This window comes from Phasianus colchicus, chromosome 16 (assembly GCF_987193195.1).
Source record: "Phasianus colchicus chromosome 16, bPhaCol1.hap1.1, whole genome shotgun sequence".
In the NCBI taxonomy this organism is placed as follows: domain Eukaryota; kingdom Metazoa; phylum Chordata; class Aves; order Galliformes; family Phasianidae; genus Phasianus; species Phasianus colchicus.
Window position 1 is genome coordinate 8,682,406 of NC_143451.1, and position 24,891 is coordinate 8,707,296.

At 39.5% G+C, this 24,891-nt stretch overlaps 1 protein-coding gene across 9 annotated transcripts in view; it reads right to left on the reverse strand.

The window, feature by feature from the left end:
* The window catches only part of LOC149915756 (uncharacterized), a 184,827-nt gene that overhangs the window by 119,820 nt on the left and 40,116 nt on the right, over positions 1-24,891 (reverse strand). The window contains exon 1 of one of the 9 annotated variants that reach the window (XR_016471674.1): positions 18,262-18,343. The exons of the other annotated variants lie outside the window; for them this stretch is intronic. The gene's annotated coding sequence lies outside the window, so the exon portion shown is untranslated. Of the gene's footprint in view, positions 1-18,261; positions 18,344-24,891 lie in introns of those variants that run through there. 9 annotated transcript variants of the gene reach the window in all.

The following is a 24,891-nucleotide window of genomic DNA, read 5'->3' on the forward strand; positions in this document are numbered from 1 at the left end:
TATCAACACCAAACAGCATCATCTGAGCTCATTGCAAATGTGCATTCTTCAGACACAGTCTGAAAGAAGTGAATTCAACTCAAATTCTGTAAGTCAAAATATTCACATACTTCAGCATCTGGAAGATCAGAAATTAGGATACTTTCACACTTCAACATTTCAAGCAACTTTCACATCTCATATGAGTAGAATATTTCCCAATTTAAACACCAAAAAAAAAAACTTAAACAGAAAAAAATACTTCAAGAAAAAAAGAAGTGTTTGTTCTTTTTAAGCTTGGATTAAATCTTCTCAGGATATGTGGTGCTCTGCTGCTGCCCTGGCTGGTACTGGTGTGCTTTGTGTTTCAGTATAAATTAATAAATAATATTAGGCATCAGAGCAATACAAAGAATTTTTGCTCATGAATTAACCCAAGCTTTCCATTGCACCCAATATACAGTGTGCTTGAATTTCTAACAGCATGTATCACACAGCATAGATTAACAGAACGGGATAACCAAACCCTGCTGCAGCTGCTCTGCTGATGAACTTTGATCACACTGCCTGCTGCTCCACAGCATTTACACGCTGGCTCCACGTTGCAGTGCTGACAACATGTGCTTGCCGTCAAGCTTCTCAAATGTAAAATTCTCACACAAGCCAAAATCAATCTGCATGAGAGTTTACAAGGGTAATTTCTGCCCTTCTCACATTTAATAATGCAAAAAGAATAATGAAGAGACAGGCAACAGAGGACCAGACAAAATACACAGGCATTGAATTAATCCCTTTGGAAGAAGGAACCAAACATACTTTCAGTGGCACAATGCCACACAGTGCTTCCAATTCAGCCATCGCAGTTCTCCTCTAACTTTGTGGTAGAACAGTGCATTAAGTGGCCTCATGTCTGAAGGCTCCCATTTGTTCCATAACCTGTTTGAAGACAGTCCCAGACACATTCTATTTCTTCAAAGCAGGTTTAAGCATGCTGACTCTGTGCTCCTGAAGCACCACTTGGCTTCATGATAACACAGAAAATGAGGTAAAGCCCACAACACTTCAGCAGAATGCTTTCTACTGACTTGAAATCCACTTTGGCTCAGCCCCCAAAGGTGAATAGTACCAAGTTACCAAGAGCTCACTAAAATAAAAGTTTCTGATCCTCCCATCTTCCTCCCAGCTTTCCTCTTTCTATTCCCTGCTGTTTTGTAGTTTGAGACTGAAATATGTGAGCAAACTTTTTCTCCTTGACAGTCAAACTATATACAGCCATTATTTAAATACTAAAACAAATGTGAACTCAGACAAATGACAAAACTGAAATATCACATTCCAAGAACAAAAAGCTGCCCAAATAATGGCAAGATACTGGCTTTTTCCTCTACAGGACAGGCAAGCTCATCCCTTGCTGAGGCACCTTAGGACAGAGAAACCAACCTTCTAGAGCTTCCAGGCTTACTTCTCACTGATATTTCAAATGCAATTACCCAAGTTCATAAGTAAAAACAAGATGTGTACCAATGAAGAGAACAGCTCGTGAAGTCACCCTGATTTAGAGCAAGAGCTAAAGTTTCTGCAGATGAATAAACTTGGGATCAAGCCAACATAAAGCAGAGAGGAAAAGCTCCCTGTCTGGTTAAGCCCCTGTGTAAATCTGTACAAGCAAGTTAATGCTGTCCTTGTCTCCTGCTGCAGTACACGTTGCATCAGCCCAAGGACAAGCCTTTAACTCCTATGCCAAAACCTGACCTTTGTAGGGGTAGCTGCCCCATACCTGTGCAGATGCTGGGAGCTCTGTATGCAGGCAAACTGCTGCACCATTCAGCAAGAGCTTGTAGTTGAGTTGTGCATTCAATCTGTGTTAGCTTGGCTATTGAATTTATTTAGGGAATAGTGATGCTGCTTCTACTTCGTTTCCATGACAACAATCCTAAGAATTTTGTCTTCATAAAAATGAGTTATTGCTTTTTGTGCTTCTATAGTCTAGGCAGAAAAATTAACATAATATGGTTTCAAGAAAGACAATCAAATCTTCCTATCCTCCCAACACTCCTACAGGTAGCAAATTCTTAGATTTCATTATCAGAGATATAAACGGGGTGAAAAGCAATCCACATTCCAGCAAGTATTAACACTGGAGAGATTTAATTTCAGAACAACTTCTATTAGAAAAGATTCTTTTGATGTCCACATTTCTGCATACGCTCACAGAGAAGAACAGCCTAGCTGAACATTGCACATCTCTCAGTTTTAGTCTCCAGAAAGCAGCTTTGAGATGTTTATCCATCAATTATGGTCACTATTCTCGTTCATATTTAATTTCACCTCTTATTTATTGGTAATATATTCAAATTATTTTCCCCTGACCATAACAACAAATGGATATTTCAAAGTAGACAGGAATGAATGAAGCACAGAGGAAGAATTTAGGATATGAACACTGTTAGCTAAGCCTTAGAATAAGTTAGGCCAAAAAAAACAAAAAACAAAAAAAAACAAAAAAAAAAACAACCAAAAACGAAGAATCAGCTCCTTTCTCCTTTATTGTTCATAGCAATGCACAGAGATTATATGCAAGACAAATTGAACAAACACTACAGCAGATTCACAGCACAATACAACAGAGACATTTTTAGCTTGAAAACAAGTGATGCAGTGAGACAGATCTCATTGTGTGGTTACAATTCTGCTGACTTTGCTGGAAGAATGAAAATCTGGACTCACCACCAGCCATTTTCATGGCTTTGACCAGTGTGCAGTTGACTTATAAGGCGCAGCTGCCGGCAGTGATGGATTCTGGGTTCTATTCAGCACTTCAAGATAGATGGGTGCATAAGCATGGCATTTATGCTGTTATCAAGCATGCAAGCAAGCACACTAAATCAGCCACAGAGCAATGAATGTTTTAGGGTCAGTTGAGCAGGAGAATGCAATTCTGTAAACAGTAGGGGCAGAAAGATTTTTCTTCAATAAGAAAAAAAGGAAGGGTTGAATATAGAGAAAAATGAAGAGGCACATGTTGAAATCCTGTTAAAATCCTGGTAATTCCTTCTGAACAGCAGTCTGGTAGGCATCACTAAGTCACTCGTTTTAATCTGATATATGTAAAAAAAAATCCTTAATAAACTAGCCGTTATAATTAGATATTCTTCTTTTGGTGCACTGTAATCATATAGACAAAGAAAGATTTCCCTGAACAGTTTGAAAGACCAATTTGCCATTACAAGCTTCTTGGTGCCAGCTACAACATTATTTGTTTTAAAACAGTTTTAGTTCAGGAGACAAGGAAGGTCTTGAGTTAATTTCTGTTTCAGATTTGCCAATCTTCCTAATTAGACAAAAATGTGAGCACATCTTAAGATCTCCACTTGAGCAAGTGAAGAGCACAGCCAATCACACTGCAGTTCACCTTTAGAATAACTGAAACAACCAGGAACTATCAGTCTTGCATAAGAAATAGGCACTTCTTCTTCCTTGCGTGGAGTAAGTCACAACAAAAGAGTAAATGAGGTTCAAACAAAGAATCTGGGCCATTTGCACAGCAGGACCATCAGATCCCACAAGGTCTCCGCCACTGAGAAATAGACTGCTAAGATCAGGCTTAAGAACAACAGAGATATTTGCTACAAGACAACACATCACCCAGAACACCGTGGAGGAAAGACTTTGGCAACTAATGTTGAAAAGAAACTGAAAATACAGCAAATTACCAAGGAAGTCCTATAGGTTGTATTGAGAGAAGTCTGTTCTGTCAGTGTATAGAGACTTCCAACCATACTTGACACGGGAAAAGTCCCTGGAATTCACTTGGCTCCTCCCATGCTCCCAGGACCGCAGCTAGGCCAGCCAAGCAGTGCCAGCAGCGAGGTAGGCAGGGACTCCCTGTTGTTGTCTCCCTCTCTTTTACTAATTCTGCATCAATTATTTTCATCCATTTTTATTCTCTTAAGAGAAAACAGTGACTGAGCAAACAGCACATGGTTGTAACCCACAGGAGCGAGCAGTAAGTAATGGAGCCTTACAGCCCGCTTTGCTATAAAAGAACAGAACCAAGAGAAGTTATATTTGGTAATAACACTGCCCATGGTTTGTCCTTCCATCCTAGATAGTGATAAAAGTCTGTAGAAATTGTCCTTTCTCTCTTAAGTCATCTCTGTCAAAATATCACCTTCTGGCTGTTATCAGAGCAAGGACAGCAGCTTACAGGAACCTCTGAACACTTAGACATGCTCAGTCCTACAGCAAGGGGCAAAGGGTCCCAGGCTCATCACAGGGCTAATAAGCAGGTCGGATCCACAGCGCAAGTCTGTATCTTCCAAGCCAAGCAATCCTTGGGAGTTTACCTGTGGACCGCTTCCATTTAACTTTTATTCAAGCACACAGACTTAATCAAAATCTAGACTTTAAAAATATTAATATATCCTCAACAACATCAATAAATTCAAAAGACAGGCAACACACTCTTCAAAGGAGTGAGGGAATACTAGGAATTAACTGGGAATTTATACAGACACATTCAGTGCAAGTCATGAACAGGATTGTCAATAGAGACTATCCTACCTCAACTGAGGTATGTAGGGACAAAAAAATAAAAAGGATTAGGAAAACCATGAAGTGGCTGGAACAAATGGATTTTTTGGAGCTTTATTCACTTCTAATCTAATTGTCATTATTTTGAGACTGAAGTTACATTTTCAGCACATTATTGTCATGCAACTTCCTATGGTATTGCAAGTTTTACTTCGTATCCTCCACATATTATTTTTGATCTTATGCTATTTTTTTTTTAATATTATTTACAAAGGCTGATTTTTCTTTTTAATCCCTTTGCAGTCTCCTATTTCACTGAACAATGTCGCTGTGAGATGACTAATGACATGTTTGACATTTACATTTTCTTGGGAAAGATGTAGATTGCATCTTTCTTCTGTTCCTAAAGTATGTCCCTCATTCTCCCACAGCACAGTTTGGGGACAATAGTTGCATCCCCATCAATTTTCTTCAATTCATTACACACTTCTTCAAATACAGACTTTTCAAAGTTGAATATTTTTGTGCCACTACTCTGTACATATTGTAGCCTCATGAATATTTCAAATCCAATCGCATTATGATCACTCAACCTCATAAGCTTACCAGCATCTATCTTATTTATCATACAGGTTCTGCTTCATTTCCTGGGACTATATTCAAAATATCCTCTGAGGTATTTTTGTTTTTTACTTGCTTATTTATATAAGAGAAAACAATCTTTTGCTACCACATGTATCTTTTCTCAGGCATTAAACAATTCTTATTCTAGTCAAACTTGAAGTAATTGAAATCCTCTGTGATCAGTGCTCCATCCTTTAAATGAGTCTCCACAAGTGCATAAATATTTCTTCATTTTCCTGCTCACAATCTCATGAATAACATGCTTATGATCATACCTTTCACCATTTCCTGTATTTTCACTCCAATGTCTGTTTTTTTCTTACTAACTTAGTTAAGTCCAAGCATCATACAAGCCCCTTTTCCATTTGTCCTGCTGCCTACCCCAGAGCTGAGCGCAGGCTAAAAACACTGCACTCATGTTACTTCATTGTTCTTTACAAATTTCTCCTCTAGAAACCTGCAAATAAGGATGAAGATTTGAAGGACTCTCCTTTTACCCAAACACACTATGAATTTTTAAAATGTTGAAGAGCAGAAACTGAGAAAATCCTGTAGATTTTCCAGTAGGCTGGAAAAGTTACTGCTTGCCACAGAAAATGGCCTGATTTCAGTCACTAGCAGGACTTGCAGAGCGTGGCTTGTTTGGTCTACCTTCAGAACTTTCCCTAAAGCAGCTGCAGATGCTGAGGACTCTAGCAGGAGTAAAGGTTGCTGCATCCTGGCTTTCCACACATTTCTCACCTCCAGTAAAATGGGTTCTGCTCAGCAGCAGAGCCAGGTTGGACCACTGCCATGCCTAACGTCTGGCTGGTGATGCTCCATATATACAGGGTAAAAGGAACTCAAAGCCTCTTTCAACAGGCTGAGAATCTGGCCATAGTAATGAAGTTTACATATGAACAAATACGCCTACAGCAAGATCAAGTAGCACATCAGTTATTTCCAGATAATGACGTTATCATACCCATCTGCCAAAGCCTATGTCTGCCAGCCAAGGACAGCTGGCAAGAACGGATGAAGAACCAACCAATTAACGAACTTCTCTGCACACATCTGGTGGAAAACCAGTGACTGTTTCACCACTTGTTCAGCAGAGAAGCAGCTCTGCTGGAGTGCTAACCTCAGCCATGCGAGCAGCAGTTCACAGAACAGACTATTCAAAGGACAGGGTGCAAAGCCCCTCTTTCTTTTGAAACTCAGTCTTTACATAAGACCAGTAGCTCTCATAGGCTAAAACCTAACTGTAGCACATTAGCTTGGGATTTTGATTTTTAAGCTAAGAAACAAGAGCCCAGGCCCATACTTGCATGTAAAACTTGCTCTGCAGGAGAGAGCTGCCAAAGGCAAAGGCAGCACAGAATTTCAAAATCTGTTGCTTTTCTATGAATTTCTGGGGGGGGGGGGGAGGGGGGGGAGCTTTCTTCATGATAAGGAGACAAAGCTTTGAAGCATTCTCACCTTCCAGAGGAATCAGGAAATGAGAACCATCTCATTGCACAGTGGGGGTGAAGAAAGCTAATGACAGCAAAGGAACTTCTCTCCTTTTTTACATGCTTTCTTTATGAGAAAGATGATATCTCATCTTAAACTGATGCAAAGTAAAAACTACCAATTGTGTTTCATAAGTGACCTTTAGCCTTCATTGCTTGAATAGTTCAAATTGGGGGCAAATAAAGCTATTTGCTTAGATAATTCTTATAGCTTAATTTGCCATTTTAATCCCATTAGGTTTCTCTAAAATCAGATGAATTTTCAAATGATGCATTTCAAATTTTCAAATGAACATTCTCAAAAGTTCATATTCACTTGGGGTCTCCATTTCTTTCATAGTTCCCAGTTGGTTACCCATCCCTCAGTCATTAGAAACCATTCATGAAGAACCAAATCTCCAGGCTCTCATAAAATTAAGGTCACTCTTAAGCTCTTGGTTGTTATCCTGAAGTTGGTATGAAGTTGCTCTTCCATTCTGTGGATGGAAGGAGGAAGGAACAGGGAGCAACACAGGACTGTTTGTAAAGTTTTCATTTTCAAATTGCAATCTTTTCAAATCCAAGGTGATTCTCGTGCAGATTCTCATGCATCTCTGCAGAATTTGGATACATTCACATACACAAAATAAGTGTGAAAATAATCACTTTTAGTTATCATACTCCCCACAGATCAGTATTTCTCTCGAGGCCTTTCAGCAGAGAAATAACTGTTCACTTTTTCCTTTCTTAAATATAACTCTCAGTGCCAACTCAGCCCTTCTGATGCACTTCTGCACTTCCTCACAGAGGAAGTTTCATTTCAGCAGCATAGAAGTTATCACTGCACATAGTCTGTAAAATGCTTTCTCATCCTGCAGGATGAAAGTCACTTAATGACTAGCTATTAATAATAACACCACGTAGCTTGTGTCATTGTGCTTAACTATCACTCTTCTATATTCCTTTTAATAAACAAAATTAGGAATTCAATCATTAAGTTACACAGGGAAAAAATTATGTTTTGGGAAAGACAACACTGGGTGCCAACAATCACAAGTCGGTATTTCTGCATTTTAAATGAAAAGCACAGTGCAGCTCTGTGAACCCACACGTAACCGAGCCAGGGCTCAGCAACCACAAGGCTTTGAGCATCGTCTGGACTCTGGCCTGCAGGGCAGCACAAGAACACACAGCCTCATCAGGGCATATTGCTATGGGATATGCAGCCACCTATAACCAGGGTGCAGCTTGTCTTATGTGATGACACTGGTGGTTCTACAGCAAAGGCTGTACAAATATTATCTCTTATTTAAGTATTATTCATAATAAACTAAATATTTTTAAAGGTTTTGGGTAAAATTTCAGTGTTTGAAGGTCTTGGGCTTGCTCTTAGGACAGGCAGTTAACATCTCTATAAAAAAGAAAGTAGCATAAAAAAGGCAGCTAGACTGCAAAAAGGTATTTGTTGGCTTGCACCCAGGTGAAATTAGACTCTGCTTTCACACGTAACACTCATTGACTGCAAACAACTGAAACAATTATTCTACACATCTACTCCAGTTCAGGTATCTGTTCTGTGTATATTTAGTCTAGAGGCTCTGCGAAGAACATTATTGATTCTTTTAATTGGTAAGGACTTTGCTAAGTGACAAAACTGTCCACCCACTTTTCCTAATTAAGAAAAATCCAATTATCACACACAAGCGTAGATTGTAGAGACTGTAAATACCACCCATCAGTCTTCAGGAATTGGTACTATTGGCATGTACGTTCCCAAACCATCTGTACAGTGAAGGACTTGTTAAAAATGACTTATCAACTTATGTACTACTTTGTAGGACAGCAACTTGCCAGAAAGGACAAGCATTTGGAGATGGTTACAGACTAAGTTGGACTTAGCTGCTGTCTCATTGTGTAAGAGACTGAGAGCGTAGAGGGTTTTGTGAGCAAGAAGACAACCAGTCTCCTCCAAATTCAGGCAGCAGATCTGCAGAACAGTTGTCTCTCTGCGACACTGACAGAGAAGGAAGCAGAAAAGCTCAGCAGGAGCTGGAGCACAGCCTTGCAAAACATATACAGTCACCAGCAGCTGTTGGGGGGAGAGCAGAATGAACGAGTCTTCTCCCTAATACCAGAAAATACTTAAACATGTCACATCTTGCAAGGAATGTCTCTCAAATGGCACACGGTGAGATAGAAGCCAAGGGGAAGGAATAGATCGGCACTATGAAAGCAAGGTTTAGGAGATGAGGTGGAGCATGCCAGTGCAAGGAAATACATACAAAAGTCACGTAAGAAATAATCTTGGAATAGGAGAGCTGCCACAATCTGGAGAGAAGAGATCCTGTTAAATACTCAAACCAAACTCAGTGCTCAGCACAGTACAAGGCTTTCTTTCCTTCTTATTCCCATGCCTGAAGCTCAAGAATGCTGCAACAGGACAGAAAAATGCAATGGAAGAAAGAATCTCCTAAAGAATGACAACAGAAATTTAGATCTTATTCACTCAGGACATAATGCACAAGCACCTCCAGCTATACTGCAAACCCTGTTTGCTAACCACTGTGCAAACACACCACACAGGTGCTCAGAGCTTCTGGAAGAGGCAGGATTCTTTTGGTGCACAGCTTTGACTGAGACATCCTACAGGTGAGAATGCAAAATAAAAGAGAGGCTACAGAAAGATGCTTGAAACACTGAATGTCATTTCTGACTTACATGGTGGATAGAAAGTCTCTTATCAATACATTTACATCCAGGTCCCTTGCCTGCTTAACTTAGTATTTGCAAATAATATTGGTTAAGGTGATTTGTTAAGCTAACTTACCTATATCTTGCAATATCAATGGTGGATACCATGCTTGTTTTACAAGGATTAGCCTTAGCTATTTTGCAACTTATAAAATTCGAACCCAATTCATTTCCTTCAAATACTGGAAGCCTGTCCAGATGCCCCAGTTTAGGATGCAGTGTCCTGTACCTCAGCCAGTCCCCAAAGAATAGGGCCAAAGTCTTCAGACAGCAAGAAGAGTTCAGACAGGGCAGAGGCAATTGTGTGCATGGTCCCCAGTATCATTTACATCGCTTATAATACATTCAATAACTCATCAGCATTCCCTATCTGAGTGCTGCCATTTGAGGATGGTCTCGGGAGAGCAGCTGGAGGTCAGCTAAGCACAGGGCTCAGAATTGATGACTGCACTGGGTAGCCAGCATTGTAATTTATTTCCTTTGCTGGCAGGCACTAGCTGTTCTCTCTACTGAAGAAAATACCTTAATTATAATATCTTCAGCTCGATGTCAGATTAATGAATAACAGTGAAATAACAATTTTTAAGTTTGACTAATGATTTAAGCAATCATAAGCTGCTTAGGATGGAAGGGACCTTAAAGATCACTTGGTTCCAACTCATGCTGTGGGCATCAGATCAGGCTGCCCAGGGTCCCATCCAACCTGCAATTGAGCACCTCCAGGGATGTGGCACCCACAGCTTCTCTGGACCTCACCACCCTTTTGGGTAAAGAATTTATTCTTAACGTTCAGTCTAAATTTCCCCTCTTTTAAACTAAAATGGCTTTAGCCATCCTCCCTCGTCCTATCACTACTAGGCAGCGTAAGAAGTCGATCCCTCTTGTTTGTATCCTCCCTTCAAGTACTTGAAGGCCACAGTGACATCTCCTCAGAGCCTCCTCTTCTCCAAGCTAAGCAATCTCAGTTCCCTCACTGTTTCTTCATAAGAAAGTTGCTCCAGCCCTCTGATCATCTTTGTGGTCATCCTCTAGACCTGCTTCAACAGCTCTGCATCATTCTTGAGCTGGGGGCCTCCAAGACTGAAGCAAAAAGGAACCTGTACCCAGAAATGCTCCACATTTTGACCAAATGTGTCATTTTACATCTAACAAATATGACAGAGAAAAAGGAAAGGAAAAAAAAGAAAGCGTCAGTGGAAAACTGACTAAAAGTATTTTATTTCTTTATGGTCATAAGGCATACCCCCAACATTTAAAAGAGGGTATCTTTAATAGGAAAAACTTTGATTATTGCATCTTACTAGGACAATACAAACAGAGAAGTTAAGAAAGTTAAGAAACCAGTTACAAAAGTAGAAATGTTAATGGTGAAATAAGAAGGACATTTTAAAATTCATATTTTAATTCTGGTTTCTTTGTTTCACCAGCTCCAGCCAAAGAATGGAAAATTATTTAAAAGAAGGTTCATACAGTAAAAAATGAACACACATACATCCTTCTCCTTGAAGTAAAATCAGAGAAGGATGGCATTAAAAAGCTTTTCCATGTTCAAAGGACAAGTTCAGCAAAACTACGGAAGATCAACTGTTCCCGATATCTTTATGGTCAAGGACCAGAAAAGGAAATAAACAAACCCTTGCAGCTCATCTTTATGCATCATAAAACAAATTAAATTAGGTTTTTGTTCACTGTGTTGTGTGAAAAGTAATTTTGTCAAGAGCCATTGTGATAAAGTCAGGCTGCTTCTCAATCACTGCACAAACAACTTTTTTTTTTTTTTTTTTAATCAAAGGTTATCTTCCAAGGAGATTTAAAAACACAAATGTACATGAAGTTTATGTCTTTCATACCTAACGTGTCTACTTCAAACATGTGCTGGGATGCTAAATCTCCCACTAAAGTTGATACTGTTCTGTTTTATGTACTGTATTAAAATTAAGGCCACAGCAATTTTCTCACTGACATAAGATAGAGAATAGCATTATAGTGTTTGTGACTGTTTATGAGCAAGATTTAGACATCTTGCAAAAAATAAAATAAAATCTATGTGTATAAATGAGAAGTTTGCATAGCGGTCCATGATTTCGTGAATACAGCGGAATAACAGAAATCTAGGGAATATTTTCAAAAGTTTCCTTTATTCTTCATGCAGATATGTTTAATATTTATAGACACCATGCCCTGAGAATTTATAATTGTTATTCTAGCCATAATCAGAGGACTAAAATAGTTGTCACAAATGCAACAGTAGATGCAGAAATACAGGACTAAGATGAAAGATCTACTCACAAAAAGGAGTTGGTGTGTACATATATATACACACATATATATGTGACTGTAGACAAGTAGGATTGATAGTTCTAAATTAAGCTATTGCATACTGACAGAAGAAAAAAATATTTCAAATGACTGAGAGATTACTGGAAAAATGTACTTGCAAAAGAAGCTTAAAAGAAACTTCTCTCCAAGAGAAACTCGTACCATGTAAAGAAGTCTGTGAAAAAGGTTTGAAAGAAAAAGTTGAGGAGGCTTAAGAAAAAAATAAACTGAATGGTTTATCAACTTCAGCACAGACAATGAATTAACAAGCTTTCCACCTACATCAAACTTCTCTTTCTCAAAGGGTATTCTAGTCCTACATGCATTCTTCCTCTTAAATGAAGTCCTTACTAGGTTAACAACAGACATTCTTTAATATGCTAAACATTAACTCCGTACTTTACAGTAATTCATTCTGAACAGTGCAATTGGAGAGCCAGGGCACACACACAGGAAAGAAGAGCAGTTGTAGTCTCTCCAGCTGAAACATTCTGAAGCACAGCAGAACCACCCCAAGAATGTGTGTAGCCAAGGAGGAGTTCATGCTGTCCGTCACCCATCAGCCAAGTCCTCGCAGCCCATTTCAGAGGCTAAACAGCCATTTGCTATGAAACAGACTGCTCCTACAGGAACAGGTAACAATGTGAAGCAGTTTCCCACCACCAAATAGCACTGGATTGCTTCTCACATTGGCATTAAGTAAAGTTTCCTGGGAACAGAAGAGCTCAGAGTGATGATCTCGCCCTTCTGATCCTAGCAATGTGTAAAAACTAGACTAGGCATCACACACGAGTGCTGCAGAACTCTCACATAGGTTGTGGCTTGACAAAATATAAGGAAAAGAATGATAAGGGTAGTGAAGTAGTGGAACAGGCTGCTCAGATGGATGGCGAATGTCCCATCCTTTGAGACACTCAAGGTCAGGCTGGATCAGGCTCTGAGCAACCTGATGGAGCTGTACATGCCTGTTCAGTGCAAGGGAGTTGGACTACTGACCTTTAAGGGCACCTTCCAACTCAAACAATTCTATGACTCTAAGAAAGAGTCAACCAGAAATTGAGGAGATATGACAGTACAGCATAAGCCACCCTCTGAGAAGATACGTGTTGTCAATTGAGCAGGAGTCAAAACTGCTACAAAACATAAATGAAAGCTAAGAGCATACCTACTGTAATCACTGACTCAAAAGTGAAACAGCCCCAACAACCTGAAAGTATCTGGAAGGTGCATTAACTATAAGGTAAAAGGCCATTTATGGGATACCTTGATGCATTTACAAAAATAATATCAATTCATGACAGTTTCCAAAGAAATATGACAAAGAAAGTTTCTGAGGCACACTTCATTTTCTGTCTGAACGAATGGCAGAGCTTTAGTCAGGTAGATCAAAGGCACAAAGAAATTATATGAAATTATGTTATGCAAGCACAAATTTCAGTTGAATTATAATATTGAAATTATCATTGTAATACCATGCAGACATTTAAGAACATCACAGGCTTACTACAGAAAAATGGACCAACATCCATTCCTATCAGACAGAGCTGCCTTTAGTTGAGCTGCACCAGTTCATTCAAGACACATGCAGACCTTGGTGATGGTTCTCAGGATTTGTGCCAGAATAGCACTGTATGCGGAGGCAAAACTCCTTTTAGATAAACTGCAACATGCAGTGCCACAACAGGTTCCCTTTTCCAAGGTCTTCACATCATCACCTTCACATTTCTGTTCTCCACTTCTGCATATAATTATGTTGCACAAACGTTATTTTTCCCAAATCCAGTTTTGATGGGTGAGCATTAAAGTTTCAATAAAAACATAATATCCTGTGAATCTCAGCACATGTATATTTTGCTTTGTCACTGGCCATTCTTGCTACAGAACAAATTAAGAAGTTAAAACCACGTGAGATTGTAAAGAAGAAAAAAGAAAAAAAGAAAAAATAACCTCTCAAACTTTACGACTTAAAAAGATTTCAAATCTCAGGTAACAGCCATGCAGTATCTCAGAGAAACGTGATGCACATTTTCTTTCTGAATCTCTCCTCTTAGGCACTGCAAGTGAGAAGTCTGCCCGTGCTGCCAACGCATCCCAGTGACAGCAGGAGCCTCTCCTTCCTTTGGGCAACATCAAGCCCAAGTGAAACCAAGTGTCACAAGCTGTGACCTTCAGCAGTGCCACTGTTCTAATTAAGAAAGCATGATACTGGGAAGCAGAAAGTATTGATTGTTTGCAAGGAAAAGGGCACTGGACTCTGTTTCCTGAGAGTAGCATTTTCACCTGTCTATGCATCTGGCAGAATAAGCGATGTTAAGAGCAACATCTTCGTAAGAAAACTGGAATTTATGCTCACAAGTAGAGCCAGACAAGGGTTAAATATTTCGTATAAAATATTTGTATGCTCAGAGTATGCTCAGAGATGATCCAATTCCCAGTCACCTTGAGGTACATACAAAAAGAGCTTGGCTACAGATTGCTAACAAATGAAAAAGGCTTAATGGAAATTTGAGTTTCCACTAATAATTGTAAATAAGAGGAAAAAGAACAGAGCAATACAGATGATGTAACCTAGATTTCAATTTTCAAAAGAAAACTAAAATGCTTTTTATTTTTATTTTTTGCTAGTAGGTCTGTAGTAAAGAGAAGACAAGTTAGGTGATGCGCAGAGAAAAGGAGTTTTAGCAATCCTAAGGGCCTGATTTCAGGAAATGAGCTGTATGTTGGAATATAGAACCGTGGTTTTATTTGTAGAAAATAGTCATTATCCTGCTGAACTGATACAAGCAAACAAAATTTGCAAGATTCATTTTAAAACTAATGAGAAAGGTTTAATAATATTTGGAAGCTTTAGCATTGCTTCCTCTTAAAATGTGAGGAGGTCTTAAAAGTTGTTGCAGAATTATGGTGCTTTCCCATATCTGGCCAATGCTGGGATTCACCAGATGACCAAAACACTGCGTAGATTTTTCCAGTTAAATATAAGCAATGGCTACAAGGTATAAGCAAAGACTACAGAGATTGTAAAGAACTATTTTAATCCTGATCTTATTTAATGTAACAGCAGCTGAAAAAAAAATAAATGTAGGTACCAAGAGTGACACAGCTCCTCCTCATGCTGATCTTTCTTTCACCCTTGTCCCACTGTAGCACAGCAAACAGCAAGAGCATGCCTTTCACATGACTTACAAATAATTTCCTTACATTAAGAGCAAAACAGGGTGGTAAGGATTTCTCCTTTTCCTTTTTTCTCATTTCACATCAGGGTTTTTCTCAGACTAAAGTTGAGAAATTTTCTGGTACAAAACTCCATGAGCCTTTATTACAAGTTGATCGCCAAATTATACCCTGTACACATTTTGATAAGGATTCAGTCTTTGCTTGGCATTATCTGATATATGAAGCAGCTGACAGGTACAGATTTTATTAGCTTGGCCAGACTAATCTAATGCTATTGATCACCACCTGCTACAGTACATTGCATCTCTGGAACAAGACCATCTCTGGACTGGTACTTCTGTGTGCTCGGAAATTAGATCAGGGATGTCTTCATAGCAAAACAAAAAGAAAATTCAAGATCATTAAAGAGCATTTGAGGAGATAGCACAGAGCCTGAGGGGGATGTTCCCTTTCCCTTCAAAAGCTTTCTGCATAAATCATAGCCAATCAAAAACATATTAGATGAACTTTGGGAAAAGAATCCTCTGAGGTCAATTTTTTTTTAGAATAATAACATCTATTAAAAAAAAAACTACAAATGGAGCAATCATAACATCGTGCAAATAAAAAAATAAAGCATTCCTAATCCACAACTAATATATATCCTGATTGCTCTGCTACAGCCATTACAGAATTTGCCTTTCTTACCAAAAGGGGGACAAATAGAAGCATACAAGAAGCTCTGTGCTATGCAGTCCAGTTGGGTTTCCTGCAGAAACTGGAATGAGCTTGTATTACCAAAAATAATCCCTTAAAATTGACTGTGAGGCCATTGCTAAGATGCGCCAAGATGATGCATTTACCTGTCAGAACATGAAACCACTTGTAAGTGGTGGCTGAGCTTCACTACTACAGTCTTCGTGGGCTCCATTTTCACCCAGAAATTATTTCTACACCTTAAAACTTCAGTTTTATTTTTTAGTTTGTTTCTATCAAAATAAAAAACCATTTCCCAAACTGCATCCACACGAGGTCTCAGAAAACAGTTACCTTTACACTGGAATATTTCCCATTGCTGTAATCACATAAAATGGAAGAGGGAAATAGAGAAGATAGTGTATGCAAAAGGCTCACCTTTTTGGGAAGAATGGATGTGGGGATGGAAAACAAGAGTTTTGAGTCAACTTCCAGTAGAAAAGCACAGCTATTTTGCTGTAGCCTCACCTGCCTCCACAAACAGCTTACGGGAAGTGATCAGATCTGGTGCACACTGCCACAGAAATGGATGTTCTGTGACATATGTAGTTTGGTTCTTCTGAAATCGTTCACACCAAGCAGAAGACAGAGACAGTGAGAGTGTGCGCAAGTAGTCTCTCTCACACACACACACACACACACACACCCTTCAGAGCTGTTAGAAGAGACCGGATTTAATGTTCTCAGCGACATCCTTCATCTCAACAAATTATTCATTCACATTTGTAAAACTCCCTTAAGAAATGCATCCCTGATCACTCTCTAATGAGAATAAACAGAACTAAATGACATTATCAGCTATAAGCAAGGGCTATAGAATACCAGGAAGAAATGAAACAGTTATAATAATATTCAAAGACAGCAATGAACTGTAGAGATTTTTCTACTCAAACTATAGATTAAATAACAAACTTGGCCACATAGTTTCCCAGCTTTCTTACCCCTGAAGTGTTCCTGGCCCCTAACTAGCAGAAGATCAAAGGAAAGAATTCAAAAATCTCATTCATATATTACTAAATTGGTTGCTCTGAAAGACAGGCAATGAACAGTAGCCTTTTTTCTTACCTCAAGTCATTTTACATACGTAATATACTTCTATAATAGCAGTTGTTAAAGCTGTGATACTGAAGGGGTTCAATCAACTCATTGTGAACATCAGTTTGTGTCTGAGCAGCAGAGACTACAACTAAGAATAGAAACACTGGACAAATCACCAGTCCGTAGTAAACAGCAGAACAGATGTATATTTGCATTTCAAGAGCTATGGAGAAGGGTGACTTCTCATGCAGGAGCACTGATACCCTTGTCACCACCTACTCCTCCAGATGTAGAACAAAAGATAATCCTAATAATTGCATTAGTTCCTGACAGTAAACATTGCCTTCTGAAGTAAAAGGTGATGCTGCTATATTCAGATAATGTTTCACAGAAAATGGCAAGGGCTTTCAGTAGTGATGGAGAGAAAGCAAACCTGCAACACCCACCACTCGCAAAGCTGCCCAGGCACAAGTACCCCACCTTGTCTAGTAACAGAAAAACATTTCCTGTTCCAAATTGCTAAACTGTGTTTCCAGCAACTGTTTTTAAGCAGAAGTGACTTCCTGCTATTGACTGAAGAGATCATTCTGGAATAGCAGTGAAGCTCAGGTCAAAAGGCAAGCTACTGGAACCAGAAACTGGGAGGCAGTAAGATCAGTAGAGCCAGCCAGTTGAAGAAATGAAGTACACAACACACACTCAGCTATGAGGCACACAGAAATCATGAATGGTCTGAAACCCACAGCCAAAGAATGTGGTGGAAAACTGGAGAGACCATGGAGAACTGACATTCATTCACGGATTCATTCATTCAGTCATAGGAATGAAAGGGTATTCCTCGTGCTACAGCCTCTCCCAGCCAACCTGATATTTGGGAAATTCGCTTTAAAAACCAAGTCACAGCTGAATCTGGATTACAAACATCTACACAAAAAGCAAACAGAGGACAGACTGGTTCCTACAAGATGAGAGAACTGTATCAGTTCAACTAGTTAGCAGCAGCAGTCTGGAGATAAGGGCTATTAGAGCTTGAATTGAACTAAAACATGCAAACAGTTTTGCTGTTACACCTGTGAAAACTCTGCATCATTAATATTTTCAGCACAACCTTGCTTATATTTAATCACCTTTTTCTCATGTCTCTCACAAGCATAAATATCATAGAATAAAAACAAATGAATGCTATAAAATTACAGAAGCGTACTTCTGCTTTCTCAGAATTGGCACTGAACCTCTGTATAAGCAATGGGAGAAAGGGGAAAACCAAGAGATAGACAGGGTTAGAGAAGGGTACATTTTAGCCATAATAGGCCATAGTAAGACAAGAAAGAAAACAGGAAGGGTAATTCTGTTCAACTTGGAAAAAGAGGAAAGCACAAGAAAGATGAGCCTTGCTGAAACAGCACGCAGCTAATAAAACACACTTGTTCTATTATTTTTTTCATTTAAATAAATGCATAGCTGTCCAGTCTGAGCTTCTGAGGAATTCATCTGTAGCCATCACTGAGATGAAAACAGACATCTTTCATCCACATACACATGACACCAAAGAAACCAAGCGTGTGGCAGATTTCTCATGGCAGAAACCCCACAAGTAACACCGGGAGGAATGGATGAGCAATTCTCCAGCACTCACCAAGCATCCTTCCATAAAATAAGTGATTTAATTTTTCTGTTCCTGCAGGGGGTGAAATCTGTTGCCTGCAATTGATAGTGATGTATTGCCAGATCCTCCTGTCAGTGACACATTATGTCATAATGCAGTGAGCTATTGCTTGTATATATGAGGCAAGTAACTGCCAGAAAGACACACAAAAGCTGGATCTTCAGATACATTTTAGCTTTAAATTGACATCAGCACATTGCTCTGCACATTAATATGCAATCTTTTTGACAATTATTTTCCTCCTAAAGTCTAAAATTAGAAGCAAGCACTACCAAGTGTTTTCACACAGGGCTGCTGCTGTCTCCTCTGTTTATCTTTCTGTAGTGAGATTTAAGTTTCCTCAAACCCCACAGCAGAAATCCCGGAGAGATTTTAGGAGCACAGGAAATACAGAACAGACTGAACTGCCTCATGGAAAGCTGATATGCAGCACACTGGAGCAGGTTTTCTGGAGCCCCTTGTCTCCCTTGATTGACAGATAGTGAAAAACATACCACAGACAGACTTACCTTTAAATCAAAATTGTTTGCTCAAGCAGAAACAACACTGACTCAGATCGTTATGTGAATCTGTCGACTTCCGTTTCCATATTTTCCATATGGAAGTTCACGTTTCTCAGTGCTGTCAAGTCTGCACATTAGTACAACCAGCTATTTACTTTATCATTCAATAATGGCTGTGATGTCAGCACACTTTCACTGTACATCTCGTTCCTCAGTGACATGCTGTATCTTGACCCTCTTTAGGCTTATTAAGCTGAAACTAAGGAAGGAAACTGCTAACCTCCATGCAGTTTGGTAAGGTCTTGTTTTGTCTTGATTTTTTAACCAGACTTCTACTTAACCTTTGCTACAGATGAAGGTGGGCAGGAGGGAACATTCCAGCTAACAAAAATGGGAACAGGAGATCCACTGCTTACAGTAATTGTTACAGACTGCTTTATATATGAAAGTTGACCACTTGCAGGGCTGCTCTTTTTGCAGAGGAATATTTTCCCTTCCCTGGCAGATAGGGTTCTCACAACTTATTTTCAGAATTTTGTATAGAAGAGCCACCACCTCCCTCTGAGTTATGGAAAGGAGCAAAAAACTCTAAAAAATGAATCCAGTTTGATTTACAAAACATAAGTTGAACATTGTGTTGGAGCACAGGCCAGTTTCCAGACTCACTCCTCTGGACTTCAGCTTTCTTCACCCATCTGAAAGTGCCATTATCTGAACTGCTTCATCACCCACAGGTCAAAATTGCATACAAATGTTGAGTATGACACAAAAACATGGTTTCTTACATGTCTAAGAGCCAAACCAAACCAAAAAGAATTTACACTAAAAAAAACCAAGAGCAGAAAGAAGAGATTGGCACATGCAATTCTAGTTTTACCAGTTCCTATTGCATTTTGCTCTTTGTGGTGGAGCACAGACCTTTTTTGCCTTTTTTATTGCAGCTGAACTATGCAATTGCAGTCCAATGTCAGATAGCAGTGGTATCAGAAGTCTCTTTTTTTTCTTTTAGAAAAACAATAGAGAAGTATTATTACACAATTACTCACCTTCCTGCCCTTCTGCATTAATGTGCCAGAAGCTGTGGCAGGCTGATTCTGATATCCTTGCTGGGAAAGTATCAGTGCAGCAGCCTGGTGCAATCCCGCTTGCATTCAATGTTGGGTACCGTGCTGCTCTTCTATGCTCAAAAACAGGACTAGCAGTAAGAGCAGGGAGGATGAGAACAACAGAACTTCAAGGGCTGGAGAAAGAGGTTAGGTAAAAGCCCAGATGGGTTACACAGGGGTCATGTGTCTGGGCTGGCATGATAACTGCAGTGAATATTAATATTTGAAAGGTATAAGAGATGCAGAGAAGAAACACCAGAGTAACAGCAGAGCCTTTTGTTTTCAGATTCCTTGCACCAATGTTCCCCTCTTTCACTGTCTCTTTTTGCCCTTCCTACACATAAAGCTTCTTACAGCACAGTCTGATCTGCTGTAAAAATCACTAACCCTGAGAACACAACGTTCAATTAAAATTAAAAACAATGCAAATGTAAAGAGCTGAAGCTAAATTAATTAGTCACTTCTTCCATTTCAAATCTGCATTTAAATATGTAAACACTGCAGCACTCAAAGATTTATCTGAAACAAAATGGGAACATTGGCAATTTCCTCTAGAGGGGCAGATGTTAGCCACTCTTGTGATTTTTTGCAGATGCTCCTCCCCCAGCATGTTTAAAACAGGCTTTCTATCTCAGTTCTGAACATTCCACATTCTCACACCAAAACACAGACAGCTGATACAGGCTACAAGCACACTTGGTGATATCTGTACAAGCAGGCAGGAAGAGAAGAGGAAATGACTTTGGTATCCATATGTAGATGCAGCAGGTTCCCATCATGCTACAGACTAAGGTATACCATACCCTAGTTTCTACAGTTGTTCTGATGTCATTAAGGAGATCGAGTATTTTTTATTTATTTTTTATTTTTTTAAATCTCCACACAAAGTTCATATAGTCTGTATTACAAAAACTCCAAGAAGCCTCAGAGCGTTGGATCTGCTTGCTGTGAGCGTTACAATCTCTCATCAGGAGCTTTCATTTGTCCCAGAGAGCTTCAAGGACAAAGAGATGAGGTTAAAGGCTGGCACTGCGTCTCCTGTACCCCCACAGGGGAAGACACTCCTTAAAGATTTCAGATTGCTAACCAAAGTCAATGTTCTCAGAATTATTGTCATTTAAGAGCACACAACAGCAGCACCCTTTAACGCACTTGCAGACCAAGCAATACTTCTTACTGAGTCCAAAATCAAGGACAGGAGATTATGAGAAGAAGTGAAAACCCCTTCAGTCCTTCTCCTAACATCAAATCAGCTCAAAGCAGAGAACTACAATAAAATGAAAACAGTAATGAAATAATAATAATAAAATAATAAAATAATAAAATCAAATGGCAGCCTTGCAAGCTATGCCCTAGATCAGTTCCATCCCAAGCTGAGGGCAGGATCAGAAGGGCATCACACTCTCCTTGAAGTGTCCAGTTTATTGTGCAGTACATCTGTCTCCCTCCACCCCCCTGAAGCCAGACATCCCTCCTCCCAGGCAGCTCAAAGAGCCTCGACAAACAAGCAGCGCCCTCAGCAAAGTAAATGGCAATTGGAAAGATCTACATCTCAGCAGTTTCAAGGCTTATTCCTGAGTAACATAGCTTCAGGTGAACTATTATTGTTTAAAGGTCATTAGTTGTTTAAAAAAAAAAAAAAAAAAAACACAAAGAAAGGTGCAAAATACAGAAAAAATTCAGATCAGTCTCATTTCTCAGCATCTTTTCCTAAGCCTCTTCTCTTGCTACATTAGGAATGATCAGGAAATCAGAGACAAAGCAAAATGGGGGTTAAGCACTCTGGAGTATTTAGTACCCAGAGCCACAAGCCTATACAAACCACTATGGGATCATCTCAGTGAGTAAATACAGGCAGAGCAGCCAACATGGGTTTAGTAAGCCAAATAACTTCATTCTGCAGTTTGTCTTCCAGCCAAAGTGGGTGCAAGGACACAGATCTCTACAGCCTCGGTAAGTTTTCTTCTTTCCTGCACCTCTTCTGCCTTTCTTTTTCCTAAGCTAAATGCAGACACATGGTATGGCATTTTGTAATCATCAGTTTACAGCAGCACACAAGTGCTCTGTGCACACCAGATGGATCAGACAACAGCGGCCACCTTTTGTTCCGAGCAAAGCTGAGGGCCTGCAGACAGACAGACAGGAAAGCTGTGTCCAGACAAAGAGCAATGACATCTACCTTTCCCCTCTTTTCTCATCACTAATGCAGCTTGCACAGCTCTTCCAAGTTAAGTGTTCTTTTATGGACAATCATTAAAATCTTTCTTCCAGCTGAAGAAACAAAAGGGGAAAAGGTTTGTGGACTCTCAGAGGCTCTGCAAGGCTTCCTGCCTCACAGTTTGCTCCCCTCCTACCACTGCTCATTAGCACCACTGCTGGCATTTAAAAAATGTTTTCCTCTCTGATCTCTGATCTCATTTATCTTGGGACTGAAGTTCTAACACAGAATTTATCACATTATAGGCCTTATTTCCCTGGCAACACACTGAAATAGCTACAAATATCAAAGAAGAGACAATAAGCTATGACTGGAAAGAGAGGCATTGCGCTGCATGAAGATTCCCCACCTTGCACACAACCACTCACTCCACCTTTAAAAGTCTTCTCAGAGAAGATTATCTCCCACTGTTTTCTTTCCCTTTGTCCTGAGTGCAGCAGGTGCAGAGCAGCCTGAAACAACCTTCCCAGGGAATCCCCTGGGGCCAGTCCACCCAGACAGTCCTTCACCAGCACACTGGGTGAGCTCACTGCCAGCGGTGCCTGAAAGCACTTGAAGGTGAACAAGAACAACACACTTCCTTCAGTCCATCACTGGATCTGGTCAGGTAGGTTCCAGGATCTCCCAGCCCAGGACCAGGTGTCCCACGTGCAGTAAACCCAAATGGATAAGTAAAGGCCAAGACCACCAGAGTGCTGCTATGGAGTTGTACAGATATCAATCACTTGTAACTGGGAAAAGGGGGACTCATGGAACGTTTTCCTTCCTACCAGGGCAGATGAAGCTATGATTTGTATTCTCTGATGTTAAATGAGATTCTCACACATCTTCAGTGGATTTGATTGATATTACACACGAGGCCACTCAGTAAAATGATACAGTGTAGATCAAAGCATGAAAGATAATTTTCCCTGAAATGTATGTAGCTAGGGGTAAATTATGACTCTTTGTTTCACAGTTTATGGAACACAATTTCATTTAAAGCCTAAATCTGTCACTTCGGCATTGTTTATCAAAATGCCTCCAACACACTGCCCCCTAGAAGAACAGTGCCAGGTCAAAGGTAGAAAATCAAATCGCTACAAAGACATTATTTCAAACACCTAACCATATAACAAACTCATGGAGAATAGCTTGTGATTAGCATAAATTTTATCCACACATGATGCATTTGATAAAAGCAAAAAGTAATTCATCTGCAAGTTAAATACCCACAGTGGCAAAAGATGCTGTAAAATTTATAACAAGACTGCTTGATATATACCTACAGATGCTACAAACTGCCTTCACCTGCTTGTATGTTTCATAACTGTTTTATTTGTGCAAGAGCTCAAAGGTAATCCCAACAATGATCATTTTTAATCTTTTTTCTTCATTATCTGATTTTTGGCTCATGGGCACTTTGGGAATAGATTTTTCTTCAAAATCATTTCACTGCCAAATTATTATGTGCAACATAATTAAAGCCACTCCATAATTTTTATTATTATTATAGCAATAACAAGTTGTTTGGTTCAAAACAACCTCACAAAAGCCCTGGCATTCTATCTTTTTTGTGTATGCGTAAAGCTGCATCATCACTTTGAGTTAATGTTTACAAACTTAATGGGCTAAAGTGAATTTGGGAGAGATTTGAGAAAGAAAAGCAGAATAGTCATTAAAAAAATGTGTGGGAAGAGGAGGAGGAGGGGAGTCAGAAAAACAAAGGCAAAACAGAATGAAAACCATTCTATGCTTTAACTTTATTTCTGAAAACATTCCTGTGAATTTAATTAGAGAAACCTTCCTGGAAGCTATAAACTCTCTCTCAATCACCTCAGCCCTGATGTCACTGAACTGAAAGTCACGTGCCAAAGCCTGTCGTCCATTGTAGCTACAGACATTTCTATCCCATGGGATTATTTTCGTGCTCAGCACAAGGCTCATGAGACCAAGAACTTGGTCGTTCTCTCTCCTTACACAGAACACTGCACAGATCGCAAGGCAGGAGAAAGGCAAAGGCTCTGCCCCATACAGAGCTGCCTCCTTGTGAGCTGCTCCAGCACTGTCACCTCCAGTGCTTTCATTCCATTCCAGAGGGAGGAATGTATATCTTACACAAAATTTCTGCTGTTTAAGGATCACCAGTTAACAATTAGAGATTGACATTATCAACTGTTTGTCTAAAAGCACTATGAAGAAGAAACATGAAGGTTTCTTGTTTTAACATAGCACAGGAGGTCCTGTTCTGAAAAATCTCAACTCTAGCCCTGGTAAAGTACAGAAGTATCTTAATTCTTCATATGTTTTTTAAAAATAGATCTTCGAAAAAAAATGTGCAAGCATCAGTTACTTGCAAATGAGAATCTGCTCCTTGAAACAACAGAAAAGCGATGTCAGAAGTTTAGCATTTTAAATACCAAGAGATGCTTTTCTTTCCTTCACGTGAGCAAACTACAGCAAAATCCACAGTTCCTCTAATCATCAATAAAATGCACTAATGTAACCTTTAACTATCTGGTGAAGTGGAATGAACTATGAGTTGTGTAGCTCAGAGGTTACAAATCTACCTTATCAAGTGAGTTTGTAATTGCTAGTGACGTTAATAAAAGAAGGCATTGTTATCCTGGTCCAGCTGACTGGATCAGAACTCCAACTCCCACAGCACAGGCTCCCCAGATAAATACAACCACCTCACTTGCTTAAGAAACAGCACACCCTCACAAGGAGCCCCACTTTCTTCACTTTTGCTGTTTCCTCTATGCAAGTAGCTTCAACAACAGCATGATCCACT